The sequence below is a fragment of the Pelobates fuscus genome, chromosome 8 (genome assembly GCF_036172605.1).
Source record: "Pelobates fuscus isolate aPelFus1 chromosome 8, aPelFus1.pri, whole genome shotgun sequence".
Classification (NCBI taxonomy): Eukaryota; Metazoa; Chordata; class Amphibia; order Anura; family Pelobatidae; genus Pelobates; species Pelobates fuscus.
This window is the reverse complement of record NC_086324.1, coordinates 62,940,882-62,953,930: the sequence shown is the minus strand read 5'-3', so window position 1 is coordinate 62,953,930 and position 13,049 is coordinate 62,940,882. Positions and strand designations below refer to the sequence as shown.

Genomic DNA, 13,049 nt, shown 5'->3' with positions numbered 1-13,049 from the left:
ATAGATTTATCCTAAAGGAGCCCACAACCATAAAAAATGCTATTATTGTTGTTTTGCAAAAGCAAAAGAAAGTAAAAAGGTGATTATTGTTTTTTTTGATAGTGAAGAGGTTAACTGCTCTTTGTATGATTTGTGTGTGAATTTCTTAGCATGTTGTGGAAGATTAGTAAAGCACAGAATCATGAATGGACAAAAGGTCCTTTTAATAAGTGGGCATTTAATAACTGGGGGAGGCGAGAGTGAGCCCTTTGGAATTAGCAACATCCATCTGTGCTTACTCAATAAATATCATTTCTCAGACAAATATTTGAACAGACGTATGAACAGATATACAGCTGTTATTTGTCAGAATCAAATTCATAGAAGAAATATTTCAAGAAATAATTTTAACTGTACATTACTCAGCAAAAACAAGTTAGAATTCTGCATGGAAGGCAGTGTATCCACAGTACTGGTAGTTCTCGCCTTTGAATGAAATCCTTGTGCCGTGTCTCTCTCTTTTTTTTTTATTCTCTTTTTATTTGTGAGGCATAAGAGTTAACAAAATGATCATAAATACGCATGGTACACAAGACATTTGCAGTTGTAACAACGTGATATCGGACATGTTTTCATACATATGCGGTCTAGCCTCTTTTTATGGGAGTAGGCTACAAGTTAGACATGCCGTATGTGGTAAGGTGGTTATGCGTAGAGGTCGGCAGTCATGAAGCACATGCCACATTACGTCATTGAAAGTTGAGCCATAAGTTAACAAGTTAAACTATCTACTTAAGTAGAGACACATATGTAGGTATATTGCTGTGTGTTACAAGTTGGGAGCTTTAGGCGTCGGTGTGTTTGCTCATGTTCCTGGTGTGGGGTGGATCCTTTTGACTGTTGGTGTCTAGGAGTTGCTTGCTGCGTGTCCCTAATGCTCCAGGCGGGGGATTTAGGTGTTGTGTATGGTCTCTCTTGTGCGATTGGGCCCACATGTACCTGTGTATGTGTTTCCCAGATTGTTGGCACTATTTGTGTAGTGTCTAGGGCATTTGTGGGGTTGTGGTTACCCCTAACCAAGGGGGTAGCGGGGGGGAGGGGTTGACGTAGTAGCTGTCTGCGGTTTACTTATTTATGTATTCAGCTGCTTGGGGTGCTTTCAAATTTGGCTCCAGGAGGTGGGAAGGGTCTGCCCGTGACAATTAGTAATACTTTCTCTGGGGGCCTGGATTCTATTCTGGCCTCTCCTAGTGTGAACATGCATCAACATCAAATGATAACACAAAACACGAACAAGTAGAAACTGTGCTGCAGCTCTCGTTGCTGCCTTAGGTTTGGTCGACTTTGAGTCCAGTCATGTAGCTGAGTCTAGAGATGTTGTTGCCCGTGGGACAAAAGGCACTGAGGTGTCAGGGTTCCAGGAGGTGGTCTGCTGCGGTAACTCTGTGGATGTAGGTGTGAGTCCTAGTTTGGACATCAGAGCGGGGACATCTGCCCCAGTGGAGATCTTGTGGACATTTCCGGCGTGGGTGATTGTGAGGAATCTTGGTAGTCCCCAGCGGTATTGTATCCCTTTGGCTCGTAGCTGATTGGTAAGGTGGCTCAGAGACTTTCGCCACTGAAGTGTGGCTCGAGTTAAGTCTTGAAAGAAGGATAAGTGTGAATTCTCAAATGTGAGAGGTGTTTTACCTCGAAGCGCTGTCATGATTTGAGTCTTGTCATAAGATGTGGTGCAGCGGAGGATTACGTCTCTGGCATCGTCGGCAGGTGCGTTCGGTGGAGTCGGGAGATGATATATCCCGTCCAGGGTGATTTTCCGGGCTGTCGCCGGGGGGCACAATGCTGGCCAGGAGTCTCCTTGTGTAGTGTGGCAGTTCATCTGCCGTTATGTCGCCTGGTATACCGCGAATTTTAATGTGGTTGCGACGTGCGCGGTCTTCCTGGGTGGACATCTGCAGCGTGAGTGTTTGTTGCACTGTGTGTAGATGTTGCATATGATCCTTCATATTAGACATACTGTTGTGGATGTCTAATATTTCATCCTCTGTCGCCTTGACGCGGTCTGTAACGTTTTGCATGTCAGCCTTAAGGATCCCTATGTCAGCAGTGAGCATTTTCTGTATGTCTTGCACCCAGTTTTGTAAGTCCCTTTTTGTTGCTAGGGAGTTGTCATCTGGGGTCATCAGTGATGGTACTTGGACCTGTATTGAGTCAGGTCTGGACTGAGTGGTAGGATGGGCCCTGGAGTGGGGTTGTGATGGTGTGGCTGGGGCCTCTGCGGCGGCCATCTTTGGTTGTGCCTGCCACTGGAGCATGGCTCCAATATCTGGATGCTCAGCTGAGGGGCCTGATTGCGTTTTTTGCGTGCGGCGCAACATATTTACCGGAGTCTCGTTGCCGGGAGAGGTAGGCTTCCTCTTTATTTCAGGGCAGCTCTTTTCAGGCGTGCCGCTGAGGAGGAAATCCAGGTCGCGGTAAGCCGCTGGAAGGTAGGCCCGAGTCTTCCGTTTCGTTCTCCCGGTCTTCGGGCTCTGGAAAAAAGGCATCTAACGATGCGGGTGAGAGTCCCAGTGCCGGTTCTCCCAGTTACAGGGCCGAATGATGTTGTGGTGAGGAGATATTTGTGGATTATTGGCAGCTGTCTCAGGAGTGAATGGATATGGCGTCCATTCAGCTCCGGCTCCAGGCTCCGCCCCCCCGTGTCTCTTTGTTTGCTTGTGTTGTCAATCTGGTCATTGTCAGTAAGATAGTGTCACATTTTGTAGAAGAGTTTATTTGTACAGAGATGTTTTTCTTCATCTGATGGTAAACGTGTCTAATAACATACATATCACTGCACTAAAGTCCATTTTACATTTTTACATCTCTGGACTATTCTTACCATAATGCTCCTTTTATTAATTTCTTAAATGTTTTTCTTTATAATGGTAATGGTCTATCTTATTCCTAGTTGCTAACTACAGAACTGGATCTCTTAGTCTATTTGGTAGATTTCTACAAAATCCTAAAGAGTCAGCTTCAGCACCATAACCACTTAATTTTAATGAAACAGTCATGGTCCTAAGACCTTGACCTTTCACCTTTTATTTCTAAAATTATTCAAATCTCCCTTATAGTAGTATGGTTGTCATATTGATTCTCACAGGCTTATTTTTATGTTTTCATGTGGCGGCTGGCTAGGAAGTGGTAGCTAGCCGACATATGTTAACCCTCGCACTGCCAATGTTTTTTTTTTTTTTTTTTTTTAAACTATTTGCTTACTGACTGTTAGTGCAAACAGTACGTAAAATTATCATTGCCTTGCAAAGAGAAAGTGTATAATCATTTGCGAACATGTATCCTGCTGGGTGCTCTCTCTCTCTTTACAATGTAAATCTGTACTTTGTCCATATTCAAAAACCTATACTTTGCATTGGGTGCAGATGCAAAAAGCACTAATTTTCAACCAGACACTGATTGGTGCAAATTTGATTGGGCTGACTGAATTCACACCGGAATTATCTTGAGTAAATATGAGAATGGCATTTCCATCCAAATTTTGACATTTTCACTTAATTTTGTTCATACGGACCAAAACTGATGTTTAGTGACTCACCCTGTTAGACTAATGCCCTTGAGAACCCCTAATCATGGATCTATAGTTATCAATGGCAGCTTCCATAAACTGAGCCCCTAAATTAATTAATTCCAAATCAATAAAACTTAAAAAAAAAAGGTGGAAAAATCAAAATCAACCTAGCAAATAATTCTTCTGTTTTATGGATGTCTATTATTGATCTAAATGAAATCAATAATCAACTAATAGATAACCATTATTGAAATGTTTTTTTGTGATCAATGTTTATTGAATGGCTCATTTAAAAAATAAAAAAAAAACATATATCTACAAAAGAAATAAAAGGAGTTGTTTTGGAGTACAACAAGAGAATATATTCAATATCTGCTGCAATTTAACAGTTTCAATGCCAGCATTACCTTTAATGTATAGACATCCCCTCAGGCAGAGAGGAGGTCACAGGTCACCAAAAAGAAATCCAATGGGCTGTATAGATTTGTCCTTCAGTGCTAACATTGACTGATAGGTAGTTACAAAAAAAGATTGATATTTGATATTCTGAAAATTGACTTGTTCCCGAAGCGTTTCATCTAATAATGCTCAACGGGACCAGCTTGCAGGTTTTCAGTCAGCACCTGATCACCGAAATAGATTATACCAGATGTCTATATTTTGGACACATTATTAACCCTTGCTAGACGTGTGTTCTATTATTTAATTTGGATCACATCGTATCACACTCATCTCTGTACATCCATCTACTAAAGAGGCATCGCAAACGCAGCCAAAAAAAAAAAGACAGCTACTTACTCATCTATTAAATATAATAGCTGATTGACTCAGTGCCCTTCTACCATCCGTTATTATTTTTTGGGCTCAGATTTGCATCTACAGGTCACTTAATGAGAACATTATTCCAAATGAACTGTATGGCATATAACAGGAGCGCTTGGCATTTCTGTCAAGTTTATTGATAGTCTTTGGTCTTGTAGTAAAATAGAGGTCTGGTCGTTAAATAGAGGTCATTAGCGAGATACATATGTATGAATAATAGTCTGCTAAATCCTAGAATCCCATGACTTAAAATATCCGATGGTGGCACCCACAAGCATATATTTGTTTTCCATCTCAGACTGAGAAATGAGAAGGCCTAAGGTCATATATGTGCATAGCATACACAAGGAGAGGTGCCAGAGGCAACTCAAATGTAGGATACTTTCTTACATCTCTGGTTGGCTTGTTAGATAGAATGCAGATCAATGCCTTTGTAAATGTCAATCTGTTGGTTTGTAAGGATTTCTGGTTTGTTTATATCTTTGAAGAGATTTACCATAGTTGATTTCATGTTCTATGGGTCTTTGCGGAGTTAGAAGTAGATATAAGTACTACTAGAATCAGTTCAAATGCAAGTCACATACACTCCACAGAAAGATTGCTAATTAGGGAGAGATAATGGATATGGGGCCACATACCTTAAAAGATGTTCGGCAGCCCCTTCAACTGGTTCATAGTGCAGAGGCTTAAGCTGAGAGGTTCCTAAATCACCTGTCTCATGAGACTGGGCACATGAAGATGGAGTCTAGTTAGACAGACAGACATACCGACTGGTTCATTTAAAATAAAATAAAAAATGTTTTTGCTTTGGAAAGACATTCACTCTATCTAGTTTCCTATTTCTGTTTTTATATAAAAGCTAGAGGAGCACTCTAATGAACAAACATGTATTTATATGAGTAGGTGAACCTAACAAACTTGTATATTAGTTATATATGATGCATAGGTGGGGAATCAGCCCAGAAACCATACAAAGATATATTTTAGAACAAAGAATCTCAGTTAAAGACATGTATTGCTCTAACATGCGTAGCCTGCTTCTCTGTTAAAGTACTCTTGTTATGACAGGCCCTATTATGAAACTATGTATATAGGAAATTAATTAGAAGTACATTAATATTCTGTATACATTAGACATTAATCCACAAGACTCTACTGTAACTAACAGTCCTCTTTGGTCAATAATGTTAGTTTTCTATTCTACGTATTTCGGAACTACAGTGATGTCCTCTTTCTGATTATGTTTAGTCAGCCTTAGAGGAGCGCAGTTCCATTAGCACTATATCCCACTGTATTGTCTATGATGTAGTAAGTGTTTAGGTGTAGTCGCTTAGGATTTTGTCAAATCATTTTTAAGCCATTTAAAAAAATAATGGGGTGTTACTGGCACCAAAAACACGCCTCTTCTGCTGACACTAACATAATATGGAACTTTCACCTGGCAAAAAAACCCAATTATTATTATTATGTTATTATTTATATAGCGCCAACAAATTCCGCAGCGCAAACAGACATGCAGTTGTAACCAGACAAGTTGGACGCACAGGGACAGAGAGGTTGAGGGCCCTGCTCAATGAGCTTACATGCTAGAGGGAGTGGGGTAAAGTGAAACAAAAGGTAAGGATAGTATTAGACTAATGACAGTTGCAAGAGAGGAATCAGTCGGGAGCTAGTAACATTTTAATAAGCTGAAAACACTGGATAACGTTTCCTAAGTGTTCACAGTATATCATTGCTGCCTAATGAGATTGATATGGATAATGCTGAAGTGAAATTTCATAATTATCTGGCTAATCATAAATGGACTGGACTGGGTTTTGAATTCCAGGGGATGTCAAGTGGTTTGATAAAAACTGGAGAGAGAGAGTGAAGTGTGTATAGTTTGAATAAGACTCAGAATGTTTCCCATTATGATCTATCAGTCAGTAACTAGAAGACACAGTTTTAGGAATATATAGTTAATAGTGCATGTATGCGTTATGCATTCCTTCCAGTTGTCTCTACAAATACTAATTTTGGCAAACCCCTAACATCAGTGTCCTATGAAGTGGGGCGGTGGTAGGGCGGTGGTGGGCAGGTTGAAGGAGGCGGATTAGCATTGTGTCACTGGCCCTACCCACAGGGGCATACCCACCCACGAAGAGAGGACCATGCAAAGAGCACTATTTTGTCCTTCAAAAAAAGAACATCAGGAAAGAAAGTCAGGACTGTTGAGAGGCATTATTTGGGGCTATTATCCCACTACCTGAAAATAGGACACGGCTTGCTATACACTAAGGACTATTCACTGAGAGCTGCAACATTGTTCTCTGCACATTCTGCTTTTAATCGGGTCAGACAAGGGTGATCAACCGATATTGATCACCCTTGTAGGGATCAACCAATATTGATTTTTTAGAGCCGATACCGATAATCTGTGAACTTTCAGGCCGATAGCCGATAGCTTACCGATATTCTGTACATTTACCGTTTTGAGAAAATTTTTTTTTTGCAAATCTGTTTTTTTTTATTAAGGCTATATGCGCAAAATATACATGCCAATTCCTCCCAATCCCTCCCCTGTCCCATAGTGTTCTTTCCTCCCCGCCCCAGTCCCATAGTGTTCTTTCCTCCCAACTCCTCCCCTGTCCCATAGTGTTCTTTCCTGCCCCCCTCCTCCCATGTCCCATAGTGTTATTTCCTGCCCCCCCAGTCCCATAGTGTTCTTTCCTCTCCCCCTCCCCTGTCCCATAGCGTTCTTTCCTCCCCCCTCCCCTGTCCCATAGCAGTTTATCCTCTCCCCCCTGTCCCATAATGTTTTCTCCTCCCCCCCTTGTAGTGTTCTTTCCTCCCCTCCCCTGTCCCATAGTGTTCTTTCCTACCCCCCTCCCCTGACCCGTAGTGTTATTTCCTCCCCGTCCCCTGTCCCATAGTGTTCTTCCTCCCTCCCCTGTCCCACAGTGTTCTTTCTTTCCCCCTCTCCCTCCTTCCCTCCCCTCTCACAAAGTGCAACTTCCCCCTGTCTTGTCTCCCACGGTACAGGAGATTCAGTATCCTGTACCTGGCCGGACTGACAGGAAGAGCTCTCTCAGTGAGCACTTCCTTTCAGCCTGGCTGGGTACAGGAAACAGGCGGCTGCTGGTGCTTGTCACGTATTTATCCGCTTATAGAAATGTGGTTAATGACATTTACTGTCCACACAGGAAAAGTTGTGCCAAGCAGCAACCTAATCCACAGAAGGGTTAATGCTAAGCAGCAATTATGCAATTGAAACCTGGTAACTGACTTTGGGGTCAAAGGTTACAGCCTATCAGAACTAAAGGAGGGGTATTTAGGCCCAGTTCTCATCCTGCTCAGTGCCCTGTCGTGGTTTCCCTTGTGGTTGTCCGAGAGCGTTTTCCTGTTATTAGTTTTCTACCTGTTTTTTTACTTTGGCTTTGTTTATTGACTTCTCTATATTCTGGTATCCTGACTCCTGGCTTTCCTCATCGCTGCGTCCCTTTCTGTGTTCCCTGACCTCAGCTAGTATTTTTGACTATTCTATGTACGTTAAATCCGGCCATTCTAAGGACCGGTAATACGTTACTTATTTGTCATCCATGCTATACAGTTCTACGTGCTGGATCAAACAGTAATCCTGACAGTGCTGCCTTATGAATAATCGGTCGATCCCTAGTTGCCAGTGAGCCTGGTGCTCATTGATACTAGGCTCACATACCCCTTTTTTAGTAGGCCCACCACCTCTCCAAGCAGGTCCACCACTTCTCCAAGCAGGCCCACCACTTGGAGAGCTTCCAGTGATGCAGGTTGTGTCACTGGCCTGCCACCTTTATTCCCAGCTACACTGGTGTGTATTTACATAGCTTCCTATGTTGTGTGATAGGACTATAGTAATATTTTGTGCCATAGTGCAGCAGTAAATATGGTAACTAGATCTTTCTCAGAAGTCCTAGTACAGCATGGCTGGTGTGAATCTACGGGGAGTTGCAGAGTATATTAAATATGTATCATATAATGAGACGGATGCTGTTTTTTGTAGGCACACTTTTACCTATATTTCTAAGCTTCGGCTAGTTAAGGAGGTTGGGCAGATTACAAAACTGTTACAATTGTATGGTATGTTATACTGGTAAAATCCCCTATAAATTAAAACAGTGGGCGAGAAGCTTTGACAATTACCAGGACCTTGAAGTTTTTTTTTTTGCAGATAATCTGCAAAGCAGCAAACCGAAGTGACTACAGAGGGATCAGCTCGCTGCTTGTCACAGCCTGTGGAGAGAGAACCCAAAGTTCTCAATTTATATCCCGGTTTAATGGGAATCTCAGGATCAGTGTCAGTTTGTTTACAGCATATCACAGGTTATCAAGGGACTCACAAACTGGTCTAGAATTCAAAGCAGCACATTGAAAGTGAACCCTATAAACGCAATTTCATTTGTTTTCCTTTTTCGGATCTTTAGGAATGTTATTGGAGAAGGTATTTGACAAATTAAAAGGGCCATTTGTTAAGCACAGGCTATTTCTTTTTTTCTTAAAGTGTTAATTCAACCAAAAAACAGTGTTTTAATAAAATACTGATTTTGATTAGAGCAACCCACTACCAAAAAAAAAAAAAAAAAAAAGTGAAAGCTTCATTTCACACCAAAACACTACCAATTCAAACCTCAAGTACTATGACCACTTCAAAACAATGAATTGGTGAGGATGCTTGGAGTAACTCTTGAATTTGGCATTTCATTAAATTTTTGCTTTAACAAAGTATCAACATATTCATCGGCCCTGTACAATGGATGAACAATATTAAAGCTTGGCTCAGTTGAATTTAGAGCGTGCAATACTAATTTTATTGGATAGATAGCATTATGATATTTTGTTAGAGTTATGAAAGTTCCCATGACAATGGCAAAAAGAGTGCAAATTTCCAACACATATTATATTGCATAATTGGAAAATTGACACTGTTTGCAAAATTGTCTTCCCATGGGCATACCGATGAAGTGGAAACTGACGTTCAGATAAGAGAAAATTATTTTTGTGAGCAAAAATGTCCCATAAGTGAGAATTCATTTACTGCAAGAGCGAAAGTAATTTCCTGATCCAGAACAGGAAATTTTCCAAAAATATGATCATTAAATTCAAATGTAAAATTATGTGACACTGAATTGAAGACTTTCTTTTTGCCCACTTCTATAATTGGAAGCAACATCTGCGTTATTCAGACAACTAAGCTGTTTTATTATTGTTGCTACCCATTAAAAATTTGTGTGTGTGTGAGAGTGTTGTGTATAGAGAATGATGAGAACTGTATGTGGTGAAAGGCTGAGTGTGTCTGCTGGTTGAGTATTGTGTGTATAGTGGTTAAATTGTGTGTGTGTGTGTAAGGTAGTCTGAGAGTGTGTGCATATGACACCTGCTTACCTTCCCTGGTAGTTCAATGGAGGGTGTGCTGAGTCCCTGGTGGTCCAGTAAATGTTGAGCTGCATCCCTGGTGGTCCGGTAAATGTTGAGCTGCATCCCTGCTGATCCGGTGTGGGAACTTTATTGTCTGCATCAATATATGGTACAGACCACTTTAAGAGCGCCCTCCTGGTTCTGTCTCTCAGTCAATAGATCAGTGTGCCGCAGCTAACAAGAAATCATTGAGAAGCAGAGGGTGGCAGCGAGGGTGCTCTCAAAGTGGTCTGTGCCTGATATGTATAGACCACATAACCCCCTTAGCAAAGTGAATGAACACAGGACTAAGCACAGAGATATTTTGATCTCCATTTCAGCTTGAGGAGGACACCTTTACAGCCAGTGTTCTGAGCCTTAGACTGCTATGTTGGACAACTAATGGGTAATGTGGCCCTGGCTTAAAGCACATATTTAAAGGAACATTATAGGGTCAGAAATACAAACATGTATTCCTGACTCTACAATGTTTAACACTATTTAACACTATTTAGGTTGCTAGCTCCAAATTGCCACCCTTAAAAACAGTAAAACTCTCCTTTTTTTTTTAACGCAGCACAGGTCCCCCGGCCCGGACTCCGCCCCCAATCCGCCTCCTTGGTTGAAAGCATCACAATTGACAATCTTAGCCAATCCAATGCTTTCCTAAAAGGACACATGGGGTTCCCTATTAAGAGTTAATAAGTGTGCAGGGGTTTAGAAAAATACCCTTCTCTGTCTCATTAGAGATACTGCCTTATAGAAGAAATTCATGTCTGTTTTCTTTGAGGGTATATTTTCTAAATTAAAAAAATGAATTACAATTTTAAATGGAGTGTTCCTTGCTCTTTTTATTCTACAAATTTTCATATGTAGTTGACTGATGGCTGACTTTAGGCCAGGCTGAACCCATCCATCAGTCAAGAGACACAACAAGGGAAGCAATTAACATTTAGAGAGTTCTTCTGGGAAGTGGTAGCCTTGGGGCTTAGTCACCAAAGAGCCAATGGTAGCAAATTGGAAATCAAATTGAGAATTCTGGCCTACCTTGCCAAGCTAAGAATGACCATAACTAAGAAGGAGAATAATTCCAAATCACTATTTTTTTTAGTATACTACAATTTGTTGTTTAGTGAATAAACTCCCCCATGTTAAGTCCCTACCTTCCTACAACTACATATGTAAAACAGTAGAAGTTATAAAAGAAAAAGAGCATACCGACAGAATAGGTAGAATAATCTTATAATGAAAAAAATAAAATACGCCATATAAGAAAAATAGATGGCATATTAACAGCCGGGAAAAACCGGTGTCACTATCACAAAACTAGTCCCTGATCAGAGATTGAGTACCCAGTTATTATTTTGCATGATAAGCAATGAATAGTAAAATATTTCGCATAGATGGAAATGGTTACAAAAAAATAAAATATCTAAAATTCCCCACAATGGAAAAAGAGGTGCACATTTAATTGAGTCTGTGAAACTGACTTGCTTGAATCACATTGTGCTATTATTTTTTACAGCTCCCATTTTCAGAATCACAATAAACTGCAGAACTTTATATATTTGGCCCCTAAAGCCTATTTGAGAATAAGAAAATAGTGCTACATGCAGCAGTAAGATTTATTTTATTAGTATTGCAGTTCTTCTCCCTGAATCCCAGAATTTGGAACTGAGGTTTAAAAGCATTAGAGAGCGTTTTCAACAAAACAATACAGCCGCGGCATTCAGAGAGGAGAATATGCTGTGGAGGAATCTATAAAAATAAATAACATCACTTTTGTAGAATGAATCAGGATTTAGACTAGTAGCAGCCCCTTTAATTGGTTAAAAGATATTGAGTAAGTGGAGATGCACTGTGAAGCTTTTGTGTGCTGGGAATCGATGAACCAGGAAAATATCAGAATTTCATTAGTGCGAAAGAAAACATCATTTCTCAATTAGCTGAATCTCCGGGACATGTAGACTTCTTTGGGATGTTTTAATTGCAGTTTATCGTTAAAACCTGATCACCTGAAGTCTGACATGATGTAGCGTGGCAGGGGATAGCGCTAATACCGGCGCCAACTTAATTTAACTGTGTGTATGATGCTTCTCTTGCAGTCAATGTTTTTAAATAAGAAATGTGAAAATTAAATGAGGGAGAGTTTCTGGTTTTTGAATTGTGGTGCTGACTTTAAAAATGTAGGTCAAATCCTGACTAAATAATAATGTGTTTAGCCTAAACTTTATGTGTTTGGTTGTTAAAGGGACACTATATTCACCAGAACAACTACAGCTTAATGTACTTGTTCTGCTGTCTACTGCCTGTCCCTGCTATCTTTTTAATGTAAGCACTGCCTTTACAGGAAAAAGGCAGTGTTTACATTACTGCCTAGGGACACCTTTAGTGCAGTCACTCCGGCAGCCACTAAGGCGCTTCCTGGGTTAGTGCTGAATAATGTGCAGCACTGATGTTCAGGGTCTCCAAGCTCTGCATGGAGTCGCTGGACGCTACTCATAGACATGCATTAATGCAATGCATCTCTACGAGGAGATGCTGAGTTTTACACATGGGGCCTTACACGTAAACGGCTATTTACACCCATAGTGTCATAAATGCAAAGTGTATCTCAGGTTTTAGTGCTCCCTGCAGGGTCCTAGAGCCCTGGGTGTAGTGAGAGCACGTTTAAAGATGGATTCTTGATATGCCTTTTTGGGAACAGTTAACTGGTATTCCCCAAATTCGACAGGACAGAACCTGAAAATCGGAATGGCAGCACAGGACTCAAAAAATGTGGCTGTTCCACTGATATCGGGATGGTTGGGAGCCATATTGACATATGAACCCTGCCATTAACAACTTAATTAAATAAATGCTCTCCATATGATCATTTAAAATGCTTTAGCCCATGCTCTCAGAGTGTTACCGAATTGACAGCTTTTTAAAGATGTTATTACTATAGCATTTTACCGCTCTCATAAGCATGAAAGGCTATAGAGACCCGTTGGCCCTAAAATATTAACAGGTACTGCAATTGGTGTATTAACCAACTGAACTATCACACCAGCATATAGTGTATGAGTGGCATTTATTTTTTTTTTTTCCAGATTAAGGCAGCACACATTTTCAAAACTAAATCAAATACATGTCAGTCTGAATTATGAAAGAAGTAGAGAAGTGTAGCACATGGTGAATTTTTGTAGCTGCTGGATATTCTAAGTCTAGTGTTTATTGTGTCAAGCAGCTCAAGTGATACATGGAATATGAAGGCCTCTGCTTCAAAATG

At 40.6% G+C, this 13,049-nt stretch overlaps 1 protein-coding gene across 1 annotated transcript in view; it reads left to right on the top strand.

Annotated features, from left to right (window-relative positions):
- Positions 1 to 13,049, top strand: part of ERBB4 (erb-b2 receptor tyrosine kinase 4) — a 797,331-nt gene that overhangs the window by 405,187 nt on the left and 379,095 nt on the right. The window lies entirely within an intron of this gene.